At 38.4% G+C, this 15,902-nt stretch overlaps 1 protein-coding gene across 1 annotated transcript in view; it reads left to right on the forward strand.

The window, feature by feature from the left end:
- The first annotated feature begins 590 nt into the window (after nt 1–590).
- Nucleotides 591–15,902, forward strand: part of LOC106056663 (protocadherin-11 X-linked-like) — a 72,447-nt gene continuing 57,135 nt past the window's right edge. The window contains exon 1 of the mRNA XM_056037444.1: nt 591–765. The gene's annotated coding sequence lies outside the window, so the exon portion shown is untranslated. The remainder of the gene's footprint in view (nt 766–15,902) is intronic.

Raw genomic sequence — 15,902 nt, forward strand, 5'->3', positions numbered from 1 at the left:
TTTCGTTTACTTTTTTTTATCTTTCAATAATTTGATTGCGATGTTTGTCACAATAATTAAAAATACTACAAAATGAATTTATAACTAATTTACATATAAAATCTTTGTGTAGTAAAGGTATACGAAAAATAAAATGAAAAGATCTGCAACAACGAAACTTGTGGTATTGTTTTGAGATCTAAACGTGACAATCGGACGGACAGACAGATATCACAAAATCAATACTGGCTTTTTCTAAAAAGAACTTAATGTGTGACTTGGCCGGGGGGGGGGGGTGGCGGTTGTTTTTACAGACATTAAATATGAATGTCTTCATTTCTTTGCTATCAATTCTTTATTGGCTAATTTTAGATTTCTCTCTCATTTCTTTTCTCCTGGTTGTTTCACTTTCATCCTGACCACATTTTTTCATACCCTCCACCAGGCCGTATGACCTTCCCCCCCCCCCCCCCATCCCCTGTCATTTTCTAGCTGAAGTCATGATGACACTCCATTTGTCCCAATTAGACTTTACCGTTTAGAGACGGATCTGTCAAACATGGTCCGCTTTGTTCTGAATGGATCTCTCCGCGGAGTCATTACAAATAAGGAGGGAATAGGTGAGAAGCTAGAGAGGGAAGGGGGCTTGGTGGACTTCTTTTTATTCTTTGATTTGACAGCCAAAATGGTCATTGGATAAAAACACCAACAACAATACTAGTATAATCCTATGATACTCGTTTAATTGTAGTCAATAACTGAGACCTTGGTAGCTGGTTTGAGACTGTAAGTAGACATTTACAAGATTCTTTTAACAATCATATACACATCATAGTAACATATGGGATAGTTTTTCGACTAAAAACAAATTAATGTTTTTTTTTTAATCTTTTCTTACTTTAAGCTTCCATTTTCTGTCCTGTTTGCATTCATATTGTTTAAATTAATCAAACCATTCTTTCTTTGTCTATACAAAAAATGATAGCAAAAGAACCATTTTGAAAATGTTTATTCGAATTCAAATATCACTTTCAGACATTGCGATCTATAGAGCACATGATGTAAAAGTCATGTATCTGTGGCCCACAGTTAACAAGGGTGTCATCTGGTCAGCACAGCCGACCGCTTTACCCATTACAGTTCGGTGGACTAGGTGCGACTTAAACAATCCATCAATTCAAATCCCAATCTTCAGTGAGGTTCATACTCGAGACCACAAGAGCTTTACCCCTCAGCGAACACGTCCCCTATTGGATTGCTAGAATTCATTTCAATCTATCAAACATTATGTTAATAATAAAGTACGTTTTCTAGATAAAGTCAAAATCTAAAAGATTGTATTTTAGAAATTTAGCGCTAGCAATAGTAAAGCTTTTGATGATGGTTAAGTGGAATTAGGGTTTTCTTTATGCTTCTTTTATACACTCACTCTCCTAGACTCGCTCTAGTATTGCCTCTTAAAGTTCTTTCAGATTGACAGGTCCAGTTTGTCTGTCTCCTTAAATAGATTTTAATTAAAATGAGGACTAATACCATTCGACGTAGGCCAATCGTCACATAGTACGCCTGAACACTGACCTGTGACGTTGCTTCCTTTGTTCAGAGCAGAACAATAGTCTGGACCTGTGACGTGGCAAGGAGCTATTGGTTGACCACAGGTTGCCACGTCACAAGTCACAGTTCAGGCCTACTATGACGATGTTCATGTCCTATTCAACAAAATAAATCCGAAGATACATCTTGTAGAAGTAACAAGAAGTACAAAAGGAAAAGGTAATTCAGAAAAAGAGCACGCCCTAAAGACACACTCTCCCTTAACACCCAACCAAAAGTGTCTTGGTTTCATGTTTCACAGATGTAGCTGAGGGCAACCGGAGTAGAGACAACCTTCAGGGGAGCTAAGAGAAACACGTAAAAGTAGCCATTGACTGGAAATATATGAAGTAGCTGTACTTGATGGACTAAGTGACTAACTTAAGTGGGAATTCTTCAGTTGTTTTATTCTGGTTGGATATTCCGGGGGCGGGGTAATAAGGTTAGAGGGCGTTCACTAAATTTTCACTTCAACATTCATTGCGTTCTATCATCGAAGATGTTCCAAAGCAAGCTCTTTGAAGGGAGAAAAATGCCTGGGTTGCTAGTGACAATGATTCCCGAACTACGACCCTCGGGCTATATCCGGTCCGCGATTTTGCGTTTTACTGCCTGTGCAATAACCACTGTCCAGAATGCATAATGAGTCCTCAGAGGCTCGGTTCCACTGGCCCCCGTTCTTTTTTTTTTTTTTTTTTGCGGTAAAGTTGCTCGTGAGACGAGTGTCGGAAGCTATACAGTATGTTTACAGTGATTTATACAAAGAAGAGAAAACACGTACATATCTACTGCATTCATACTGACAGAATAAAAAGAAATGATTAAAAGTATAGACTTTCTCAGTTAATAATAATTTATGCTTTAGTTGAACGGAAAGATCTATGCGTCAAGGTTTTCATAATAAATGCAGTAATTTTATATAAGTATTTTCTTTTTTTTTTACCACTGTATACCTAGTTTTGCACCCTCTGGTATGCTCCTAAAAAAAGTGGGACATCATAGGTCTGTGACTGAGGAGGTAAAAAAGCTAAAACCCCTTCGAACCGTCGAGGAAATGATTTTGTTTCGAATGCACTCAACGTAAAACACTTTTATAGAGAGCTTTACAGACTCTTCTTTCTTTGATGCATCAGGGGGATAACTCTTTCCGGCGACTCCAGGCTGACGACAACAAAAGTAAAAATAAACAAAGAACGACAACCCACCTAGTTTTAGTACAGACTCTCATGCTCTCCAAGCTTGTTTGGAAAGATTAAAGTGTCGACAAATTATCTTACATTAAAGCCAGTTGGCCATGGTGGAAATGGTTACGGCTACTCTGTCATCTCGGCTAGCTTTCATCATCGGATAGATTGGACAAGAAGAAAGACGTAATGTTGAAACAAAAAACACAACATTTTGTTGATTGAATGATTTTGAAAGCCCTAGCTTACTGTCGATTCACGAGGTCATATTGTATATCTGTATGTGCGTGTATTGGTTTGTGTGTACGTGCGTGTTTTTATTTTAGTTTTTTTTTTTTTTAATGAGTGATTTGTTTAATGGCATGACTAAATGAAGTTATCTTTTTAATGGTCGCCTTTACGTTTAGACAAAAACTATTAACAAGTGAATAGACTGCATTCTCTCATTCTCCATGTTCTCATGCATTGGGCTTTCCGTCTATAAGTTAAACGTTATGTAGAGATTAAGACAAGTCAAACTTTTACTTGACAACACAAGAATCAATAACAAAAAATATTTACCAATTAGTTAATTAACTATTAGTAAATAATTACTTGTTTCGTATCTTGAACAATGGAAAGAAATAGTACTTGACAGATGTGGTAGAATTAGTTAAATTAGTCTCCTTGAGGACTCTTGACCCCTGAATGAACATATTTTATGCATATAAAAACGATCCTGTAAATAGTCACAAGACACCACATTCTTCCCTCCCCCTTCCACATCTGGTCCAGACAAGTGATCGGATCATTGCGCATTGAGAAAGTTAAAAGGTAAACGAAACCATTTGGTCAAATTTTATCTAATTGCACATATTTATTATGTTTAAGTCAGATATAGATGTAATAACATACATAATTGAATCTAATTGATACCATGTAATTGACATATTGTTTTGTTTTCTCTTTTGAAGTATTTTGTAAAAGGTTTTTTTTGTTAACTTTTTTTTGTTTCGTAGTAACATTTTATATGTTAAACAATTCAATGAAAAATTATGAAAAAGGCAAGAGCTCCATGATCTCATTCCAAAACAAACAATTGTTTCTCTTATTATTCAATGTCTCAGTTACATCGACACACTCCACATTAAATTTTCAGCAGATTTTCTTCTTCCACAGGAAATAAGATTGTCATTAGATTATCGTCCTTGAAATGAGCTTTATTGTAACTGTTTTGTGGCGAACGTTTTAAAATTATTAACAATACAATCATTAATTCATTATCAGTAGAAAACGAAATTGTTTTTATTTGACGTTGCAACAAGTTCTTTTGTAATATACGTTTGAAAATATTACATTCCAGGGGAGGGTGAGGCAATAGAGATACAATTGACTGCGCACCATGCTACATTCATTTGACCTTTTTTTTTCTTTCTATCAACTCCTCCTCCCATCTTCTCTCCCTTATTGCTTCCTTCTACTTCACATCTCCTTTCTCTCTCCATCCCTCACAGCCTCCTTACCTCTCTCTATCCCACTCTCTCTTTCGCCATGTCTTACCCAATCTTCTTCACTCTCTCCCTACATCTCTTCCTCTCTAGCTCTTATACCCTCCTTCGTTCAATCTTTTTTTCTCCCCCCCCCCACCGAAATGGTGTACACTTTGCTCATGGTCTTTATCGTATCCTATTTAACGTTTAATAGTCTACATGGAGGCGCGGTGGCTGAGCGGTAAGGCGCTTGGCTTCTAAACCGGGGGTCTCTGGCTCGAATCCTGGTATTTTTAATGTCTGGATCTTTGAATGCCTCTGAGTCCACCCAGCTATAATGGGTACTTGACATAAGTTGGGGGAAAAGTAAACGTCGTTGTGCTAGCCACACACCTTCGTTAATCGTAGGCCACAGAAACAGATGACTTATTGATAACAAGGTCTGAAAGGGGAACTTTACTTTTTTTTTACTTGCTATTTGATTTCATATTAAATGCGTTCCATAAAAACATCAAATATCAACTTTTAGAATAAGTTAATATTTTATTTTAGTCTATAAACGACTTTAAACACAAACCTCTTTCACATCAAAACTAAACCCAACAAATATTAAAACATTTTATTTCGTACGATAAATGGATCTGTATATGTTGGTGTCATTATACGTGTGTGTCATTATATGTGATGTGCATTGTGTCATATGACATTCTATTATGTTATAAACGTTTCCTTACTTTTGTTCAGTCGTTAGGTTTTCAGTTTGGGATCGAATAGAGAAGTCATGAACATGTTTCTCAGGGATAAAACGATTTTATCCTTTTTTTTTTCTAATCGTGACTCTCAACATGATCATTAGGCTGTTCAAAGCACGGGGAATAGGAGAACGAATGCTTCATTAGCGTCTTTGTGATCTGGGATCTGGCCTAATTGTAGGATTAACTCACATCTTTCCAGAGGACTGTTTGATGCACTAACATTTGCCGTAACAGAAGATGCAGTGGTTTGATCTAAGTGCAGGGGAGATTAATACTATTTTAATTGTTACACTGACAAGGGGGGGGGGAGGTCATAGAGGACATTTGTTATCTCCCTTTTTCCAACCTCTTCAAGTATAACTAGACGTGGCGTTTGGCTGAGGGGCAGATATCGCTTGGTTACCTAAGTGACGGGGGCTTGAATTCCAATATACGCTATAATTTTTGATCCTGTAATAGACCAAATTTAATCTTAAAATGATTTTATTTTGAAAAAATATAACGGCCAAACCAGAGTTTTCACCATGAGGCCAACTAAAAAGCAGTTTCTTTTCCAAATATATACACTGTCAAATTTCTAGGAAATTTTCGAAATCCGCGTCAAGGCTCCAGGTTCCACCCATAAATTTGCAAGCTAATATGAGGAATTTAAAAAAAATATATATTTGGTTTCGATAGTAGTCTACAAGGTCAAACTTATCTCTAAGATTAAATTGAAAAAAAAAAGTGTTTCTGAATTAAATCTTTCTACAGAACACAAAGCAGTTGATGCATGTGGGTTGGGGATGTAAGGGAAGAGACTGATGAGCCTTACGGAGGTAGGGAAGGGTATTGCCTAGCCTTGCTGTCTTTTTTTTTTCCACCTGCCAGCTTCGTAATCCCTAGCCCAGGTCAGTCACTTGGACCAATCGCTACGGTTCGCGTGCGCATCCAAATAACCAATTTTCATTTACTTCACGCTCGGAGTCATTAATTATACAGACTCTGGATGCGTCTGACCCTGTGGCTAAATGAACGCCGAGCTCGTCTGCTTTGTATACCCCCCCCCCCACACACACCCCACGGCAGTCCAAACATTAGTCTGTGGTAGTCTGCGTGGTTTACGGGGAAGGGCGGGGTGTATTGATCTCATCCACAGCCAAAGGTAGCAGAGTGTCTAAGGTTGGATTAAATAATGTGACAAAAAGTTTTCTCCAGAGGCGGAGTCTTAAATCTTTTTTAGTCTCGGCCTTCAGAAAAAATAGTTGACATTAATCACTTTCGTCTGACACATCTCATATATGTGGACCATTCCCTTGTGGGTACCAAGTGTCACCGCTTAAAGAAAAATCTTGGTCAATATATAGCTCTCTCTCTCTCTCTCTCTCTCTCTCTCTCTCTCTCCCTGCCTCCCTTTCCGGAGCAGAGATCCGCCTCTGAAGTGTAACATAAACAGCTTTATTTAATATTCATAAAGCAAAGTGTGTGATTTTTGAAATGTAATGATAACACAAAGACTTTAAAGAAAATTGAACTGTTTCAGTTGTGAAAGTGGGAGGGAAGAAGGTGGTATCTTGGTGAATGTTTACATGATCGTTTTTTAAAAGCATAAATGTGACTGATCTGCTCAAGTCCTGGATAAGATTGTACGACAAGATATTAAAACATCTTGTTTGTTGTTGTACTTTTTTGTGTTACTTTTAGACATTTAAACTCCTAATCTAAGATTGTTCCTTTGCTGAAGTCTTTTGAAAGTATAGAGACCTGGCAAGAACCAATATTTAATTCTCATTACATAGAGTTCAAGAAAAGATAATTTTAGTAGAAAGATTCTTACATTCGGTTGAGACAGAACTGTACACTATATTTTTATGAGTACACAATGTACCATAATGTTCACATTACATTTCTCTTTAAGTCTGTAAACTTATCCTTTAAATGTATCCCTTAAAATTATCCCTTAACTCCGTGAAGGGCGATAAAGGAAATCTCTGTGGATATATAGGCTACATAATTTTAATTATTCTGTAATGTCTAGAGTCTAGACTAGTGTTTCTCAAACCGTGTTCTGCAGAACACCAGTGTTTCACAAGGCCTGAATAGGTGTTCCAAGAACCAATGAAATAATTAACTAGTAGGCAACCACGTGAATTAACCTCTCTAAAAAGTTATCAAAGTGTTTCACTTAATACTCAGGATGTGCGAAGTGTTCCGTTCAGAAAAACGTTTATGAAACACTGGTTCTAGACCACCACATTCCTACAAGGTAACACTGGTTCTAGACCACCACATTCCTACAAGGAAACACTGGTTCTAGACCATCACATTCCTACAAGGAAACACTGGTTCTAGACCATCACATTCCTACAAGGAAACACTGGTTCTAGACCACCACATTCCTACAAGGAAACACTGGTTCTAGACCATCACATTCCTACAAGGAAACACTGGTTCTAGACCACCACATTCCTACAAGGTAACACTGGTTCTAGACCACCACATTCCTACAAGGAAACACTGGTTCTAGACCACCACATTCCTACAAGGTAACACTGGTTCTAGACCATCACATTCCTACAAGGAAACACTGGTTCTAGACCACCACATTCCTACAAGGAAACACTGGTTCTAGACCATCACATTCCTACAAGGAAACACTGGTTCTAGACCATCACATTCCTACAAGGAAACACTGGTTCTAGACCACCACATTCCTACAAGGAAACACTGGTTCTAGACCATCACATTCCTACAAGGAAACACTGGTTCTAGACCACCACATTCCTACAAGGAAACACTGGTTCTAGACCACCACATTCCTACAAGGAAACACTGGTTCTAGACCACCACATTCCTACAAGGAAACACTGGTTCTAGACCACCACATTCCTACAAGGAAACACTGGTTCTAGACCACCACATTCCTACAAGGTAACACTGGTTCTAGACCACCACATTCCTACAAGGAAACACTGGTTCTAGACCATCACATTCCTACAAGGTAACACTGGTTCTAGACCACCACATTCCTACAAGGAAACACTGGTTCTAGACCACCACATTCCTACAAGGAAACACTGGTTCTAGACCATCACATTCCTACAAGGTAACACTGGTTCTAGACCATCACATTCCTACAAGGTAACACTGGTTCTAGACCACCACATTCCTACAAGGAAACACTGGTTCTAGACCACCACATTCCTACAAGGAAACACTGGTTCTAGACCATCACATTCCTACAAGGAAACACTGGTTCTAGACCATCACATTCCTATAAGGAAACACTGGTTCTAGCCCATCACATTCCTACAAGGTAACACTGGTTCTAGACCATCACATTCCTACAAGGTAACACTGGTTCTAGACCATCACATTCCTACAAGGAAACATGTTTTGTGAAATCTCCTGTTGACTATCTTAGAGTGTACTTTCTGTATCGTAGCGCAGCATTTGAAATCGACATTTTCATTTCTTATTGTTGCTATAGGTTGATGTTGTTTTACCTTCACATGCTATCCTCATAGGTTGATGTTGTTTTACCTTCACATGCTATCCTCATGCTTTAGAAAAATGAACAAAGAAACTCGGATTAGGCCCGATCTCTAGCTGTCAAAATGTTTTTGGAAATAATAGCAACAAAAGTTATAATGTATCAATCCCCTATATGTATTTGTAATGTAAACAAATTAAACTCGCGATTAGAATATAATATTAAAAATATGTTACTATATAGTGAAAGATTTGTCGGTGAAATATTTGCCAGTGAACGAATTGTCAGTGAACGATTGTGTGAACGATTCGTCGTGAACCAACTGTCGTTGAACAAGTGGTCGGTGAAAAAGTTGTATGTGAGCCAGTTATCGGTTATCAAAATGTCGGGTGAACGAAATGCCGGGTGAACAAAATGTGATTTGTCCGTGAACAAAATGTCAGTGAACGAGTTGTCGTGTCCCCGGGTACAGGTGTGTTGTTATAGAAAAAAAGTGGGATTTTTCTTATATCTTCTTTCTTTGTGAGTCCTTCACACTTTTCTACCTTGTGCCCCCCTTCCCAAACGAAACAAATAGACCACTAATGCATCTCGCTGCTCCACGATCAACATGTCGTGTATTGATAATCAGTTTCTGTATCCGCTTACCGACCGGTTTGGTTAAAGGGGAGATTAACGTTTCCATCATCACTTCCCAAGGGGAGAGCACTCTAGAACAAAACAAAAAAAAAAGTATTTGTTTTCATGCTGCCGCTTGATCGATCTCGTGACGATTAGTCTCCCCCCCTAAGCATTGATTTCCCGTGTAATTATTACCATTTAGTGCTACTTGACAAACACAATAGAAACACTAGCATCGCAAAACGTTCAGATTTTAGATACATCAAAACAGTTGGAGATAAGTTTCTGTAAGAACACTTACATTTCTCTTGATATTCAACTAGATTTAGAATTAGACCAGGAGATATAAAGGTACTTTCAATAAGTCGGATATTTGTTTATAGATCATCATTGGATATGCTCACCATAGACTAGACAATGCCAAGGACGCCTAATTGAACTTCGCTGTTGCCAACTTAAAAAATAAATAAAATTAAGCTCTAATTTAACACTATCACAATGTGTGGCAGATGATCTTCGTATCAAAAATCTTCCTTATTCCCGCCACTTAGTCTCCCATTTGTTTTAACAAAAAGTTTTACCGTATGTCATAGAGTGACAGTGTCCCACTTCTTTCATATTGAAATTTTTAAGAGATCAGAACATTCGGATTCTGCAGAGCTACAAAGTGCAGTAAAAAGAACAAATACCTTTCAGAAAACAAAGCTTATCAGCCCCGCCTTTAGTCTGTACACCGGAGACACCAAACAAAAAATCTGGCTATTTATAGTTTTTCCACCATATATGACAATGTCCATTACATTAATTATAGACATTGATTTAGCAATGGCTGTATTGTCTGCTTTGGGTCCGACAAAATAGGTAGATCACAGCTTGGATTGCAAAGCCTAGTGAACTACTGTACTCCTCCTTAATCTGTGGTCTCCAATATGCTACACACTTTACTTCAAATAAACCTTCGTGAACCAATGACTTGGAGCATTGAGAAAAGTACGGTATCTAAAGATCCATTCTGTCAGTAATTGCAACGAATGTAGATTTGTTTCCATCCAGAGAGATCTAATTGATCTTTCCTAGAGTTCCACTTGGCTGGATTGGTCAACATCCCTCCAAGAGCGATAACCGGTGCGTATTGGCCATGTCAAACGATTCAGTAATCCTAATTGAAGCAGATCAAATTAACTCCCCTTCCCTTGTCTCCCGGGCTATTATTCTGCCCTGTGGATAATTCCGGACCTCTGATTGATAGAGTTTTTAAAGGTATTGATTATTGCATGTTTTCCGGGTATTCGTTGTCTCTTGTGGGATGGTCTGGGTTTCTATGTTATTTGTCCCTAGAATTTAGTGTCAATGAAAACATTGCTTATAGTTACTCCTAAAATTGCTATAAAACGAAAGACTATTACATATACAACGTAAAGTGACCCCATTCAGACCTTAAAATCCATATGTCAGATGATGTAAAGCTCATCTCTCTCTATGACAGAATGTTGATGAGGATACCTTGTGGCCAGCACAACGACAAACTGAATTTACTTCCCCCCCTCCCCAAATGTCCGGTCTCCATTAGTAAGATTCGAACCTAAAATCTCTGTACGGAAGCCAAGCGTTTTACAACTCAACCTCCACGCCTTCTGATTCTAAATATGAAATGAAAAAAAAATTACATATATCCTTAGCAGTTTGTAGCTTATCTTATATAGAACTGACGTTACTCCAAAAAAGAATATAATCATGTTTCAACCCAGTCATAACTTTTAGGTGAACTTCCCCTTAACTATTTAGATTTTCTTTTCAGGTTACAAGGAAAGTTTGTGTGGAAACACAAACTCAAAATTGGCCCCAGAAGTAGTTTTCTCAAGCAGGTAAAAAGGCAGGCTTCAATATTTGTCAAAAGAGTTATCTAAAAATCTAAATTCATAAATGTGTTACAAATATGTTTCATAGTTACCTCTTGTCTATTTCATTATTAATAGTGAATAATTGTAAAATAGTGAATTTTTTATGAAAAATCTGCTTGCATAGTTGAATTTAGAAATTAAATTTTTCGCTTGCAGAAAAGAAAAAAGTCGTCTTTACGCCAGAATCTCGAAAGATCTAAAATATCACGATATCGAATTTTCCATATCTTTTCTAGTTTATAAGATCTAAACGGGACTATGGGAAGGACGGACGGACAGACCACGCAAACTTAATAGCGGCTATTCCCCTTTGCGGGAGTCGCATTAGATGGCGTTGGAGTGGGATTCTGGACACTTGGACAAGAGAAATGCGGGGACGTTGGTTCAATATAGTACTCAGGCTGTAAGCATTTTCCGTATATAAGACTCAGTCACGTGTATCACGTGTCCATTCGATACTTCATTTTTGTTTCTGTTCACACTACTCCGTCACTCCGTCACTAGCCGAATAAGACACGCAGGTCGTAGGTTGGGTATTACTGCGTTAGCGTGACACCTCTATCAAGAGCCCTGGGCTGTCACGCGAGCTCGCTTCTATGTAGAGTGGAACTTGATACAATGCATCTCCAATAGGTCCACGCAGATATAGTAACCCTGTTTCAATATGCAGAATAGCTCTTGATTCTTGATGAAACAAACATTATAACACAAGACGCTAAACAATTAGAGCTTACTACAAAAACATACAGAGCAGGTGTAAAATCAAAAACACAAATCTTTTTGTTTGTATGTTTCCAGAAAAAGAAGAAAAGAGAAAGGAAACAAAATGAACTTGATGTCCCTAATGTTCCGATTCATGTTTTCTAGTTACTTCCTCCCACAAGCCCTAGGTACATGTACACAAGATATATTTGTTACAAAGGTTGTTCCCAGATGGGCGGGAGGAAACAGTGGTGCCACTGTGGTGATAGCATCGCCACTTCGTGTCTAAAGCATTACACCACTAATCTACCGCAGCCCTGGGGTACCAACGTTTGCACGAATGTAGGTTATTGGAGATACCGGTGTTTGCGTAACTGTGGAGAGGGAGTGGGGAGAGGTGGTACGCTCCAAGTTAGAGGATATGGAACAAGGTTAAATGGGTTGGTCGAGTGTGGTTTGGAATTCAGACTTTCAAAAGGTTGGGTTCGAACCCAAGGGGTTTATTTTGCTCCTACTTCAAGGGAGGGACATGAACAGTCTCTCTAGACACAACGCAGGACATATACATAAACCTTTTTATTTTCTCTTTCGGATGTTATAATATGTTCTTATAATAAGTTCTTATAATGTGTTCTTATAATAAGTTCTTATAATATGTTCTTATCATATGTTCTTATACTATGTTCTATAATGTTTTGGGACTTGAGTATGAAGGAACATATTCCAGTGTTACTCTTACATCGTTTCTGAAGCGCCTTCTTCTATTCTACATCTATTTCTTTCTGGCCTGTTTTCCAACACACAAATGTCAAGTTTTGTTTCTCTTCTTCCTTAGGGTTTCATTCTAGTGTGGACAAACTGAGCAAATATTTCAAACATTTCTCACACCTTTTTTTTTCTTTCTTCTCTTTTGGTTCGTTTGTCCTCAATTCTGCCGCTTGTTGTCAATCTGATCCCATGGCGGCTGCCTGGCCGTAAGGTATGTCCTTTATCGTGCAGGACATTCTACCGTATAGTGAACCAATAAAGTAGACCAGTCTAGTAAATCAATAGAGTGAACCAATATAGTAGACCAGTATAGTAAATCAATAGTAAACCAATATAGTTGACCAATATAGTGAACCAATGTAGACCAATATAGTGAACTAATATAGTCGACCAATAAATTGGACCAAAATAGTGAGCCAAAATAATGAGCTTTGCTGTGGACCAATATAGTGAACCAATGTAGACCAATATAGTGAACTAATATAGTCGACCAATAAAGTGGACCAAAATAGTGAGCCAAAATAATGAGCTGTGCTGTGGACCAATATAGTGAACTAATGTAGACCAATATAGTGAACTAATATAGTCGACCAATAAAGTGGACCAAAATAGTGAGCCAAAATAATGAGCTGTGCTGTGGACCAATATAGTGAACTAATGTAGACCAATATAGTGAACTAATATAGTCGACCAATAAAGTGGACCAAAATAGTGAGCCAAAATAATGAGCTTTACTGTTACCGATGCAGCAGTCTGAGACAGTGGAGTAGCTATGGATTTGGAGGCTCAACGTCTTGACCTCTTTAGAGGCCCCTGTATTTTGACATTCGACATCATGACATGAGATAATGGCATAATATTTAATGTAAAACAAATTGATTTTCAAATTGGGTCCCTCTCACCCCCCTCCCACCCTAGCTACGCCACTGTCCGAGACCTAACTTTATATTTAAACGCATCACTTAAGAACGTCCAAACTTTGTTGTTTTTTTGTTAACTACTTGAAATAGACTTTCCATCGCTACTTGACAACATGCTTGAAATAGACTTTCCATCGCTACTTGACAACATGCTTGAAATAGACTTTCCATCGCTACTTGACAACATGCTTGAAATAGACTTTCCATCGCTACTTGACAACATGCTTGAAATAGACTTTCCATCGCTACTTGACAACATGCTTGAAATAGACTTTCCATCGCTACTTGACAACATGCTGAAATAGACTTTCCAAAAAATTAGAAACTTTCTGAAAATGTTACTTTGGGACTATGACGGTCATTAACTTTTCTACAAAGGTACAACATTTTACATGTAAGCTCACCTTGGTGTAGATCTTGTTGGTCCTATCCCCTTCAATAACACGCCCCTGACACCATTTGTCTACATTTACAGCTAGTTTTCCCTCCACTTGATGGATGTACAAATATTCACCCAGACACTCACGGACACGTCTGCCCCCACAGCTCATCCATGAAGCTCACGGCATGAAGGCACTAAGTGCTGGGGGGGGGGAGGTTTAATGGAATCTCTCAGTTCATTAAGGCGCAGTTCCAACTCGTGTCTGATATCACTGCATACACTTGTTACGTGATGGTGTTGACAGACTTTGTTTTGTGCATTGTTTTATTTGTGTTTCTCTTACAATGTCTTCCCTAGCCTTTAGGTCTGTCCCTCCTCGAGCACAGAGTGACCACCATTTAAAAATTAGCTACCTCGTTTGTATTTGCAAAATAACATTTCGTTGATTATGGACGATCTATTTATTAGTGAGTGTAAACAGTGTTAACAAAAAAGTTGGAGCTTACGTGAGATTGAACAAAGGTAAAAGGGAAAGGGGGGGGGTTAGCTCAGATCACATGACCTATGCTAGTGATGGAATAGCGGTTCACGGTCACGTGATTGAAATGATAAGGTCACGGCTGCTGTACTCTGTTAATTAGATGACGACATGCTGTTAGAACAAAGTTTGTTTTTTTTAAATGATGAGTTTAAATAAAGTTAGGTTTCAGACTGCTACAGTAGTCACAGCTCACTCATTATATTGGTTCACTATATTGGTCCACTTTATTGGTCTAGTATATTGGTTCACTATATTGGTCCACTTTATTGGTCTAGTATATTGGTTCACTATATTGGTCCACTTTATTGGTCTAGTATATTGGTTCACTATATTGGTTCACTTTATTGGTCTAGTATATTGGTTCACTATATTGGTTCACTTTATTGGTCCACTATATTGGTTCACTTTATTGGTCCACTATATTGGTTCACTTTATTGGTCCACTATATTGGTCCAGTATATTGGTCCACTTTATTGGTCTAGTATATTGGTCCAGTATATTGGTCCACTTTATTGGTCCACTATATTGGTCCAGTATATTTGTCCAGTATATTGGTCCACTTTATTGGTCCACTATATTGGTCCACGATCCACTACATTCAACAAATGATTCTAGATACTCGTTAGGATTCGAACACAGCTATTCAGGCCACCCTGGATTGCAATGCAGCCCTGTAATATGCTCCCCCCTCCCTTTCCTGAATTATAAAGAACATAATATATCATCTTTCAATGGCATGACTAGATAAAGAGACAGAGAGAGAGAGAGAGAGCTATTCACTTGTTTGCTCCGGACCAACACAAGACGCCAGATCATTGCTCTTATCTGCACAGTTTTGAAGTGTTGCTAAATTGTGGGCATAAAATAAATAGATGTTTGTGAGTGGAGAGGGACGGGGGGGGGGGGGGGGGTGGGTGGCCATGACAACGTTAAAGAAGAAGAGGAGGGGGGGTGGAGACTAACTGATCACCTCATCTTCCCGCAGAAGTACTTCTGGTTCTTTCAAACGCTCGCCAGATCAATCCGACCTGTCGATGGTACACTAAGCAATAAGGTACATCACCCCTGCTGCCAGGCGATTCATTTTTATTTTTAAATATTTTATTTTATATATTTATATATTTACGCGTCGATCCTCCCAACCTTGATGCCAAACGTTTTCTAATTCATGCCTTCTGTTTGTATGTGTGTGTGTGTGTGTACGGAGTACAAGTGTGCTAGAATGAGTGTGTGTTTGTTAGTGTGACGCAATCATCAGATATTTTATCTGGGGTAAACAAAGGACAGCAATTCAATAGATTGAAGCAGAGGAAATACAAGGTATCTCGGATGAAATCTCGGGTTATGCTTCCTTTAATCAAGCATGGCGATCGTCATCAATGCTCCAATTAACCGTCATCTCAAGGGCGTTGTCTATCTCTACTCTATCATCGGCGTTGTCTATCTTTGATTCATCAGCAGCGAATGGGAACCTGAAGGAAACTATTTTAATATCTTCTGTTTAAACTTGCTTTCTCATTCGGTGTATCGACTAGTAACTCGTGGAGCCGGTCACTCGACATCAAATGAAGAGTTCGTTTTTATTTTTGGACCTGCTCCAATCCGATCCAACTT

This window comes from Biomphalaria glabrata, chromosome 8, assembly GCF_947242115.1.
Source record: "Biomphalaria glabrata chromosome 8, xgBioGlab47.1, whole genome shotgun sequence".
NCBI lineage: Eukaryota > Metazoa > Mollusca > Gastropoda > Planorbidae > Biomphalaria > Biomphalaria glabrata.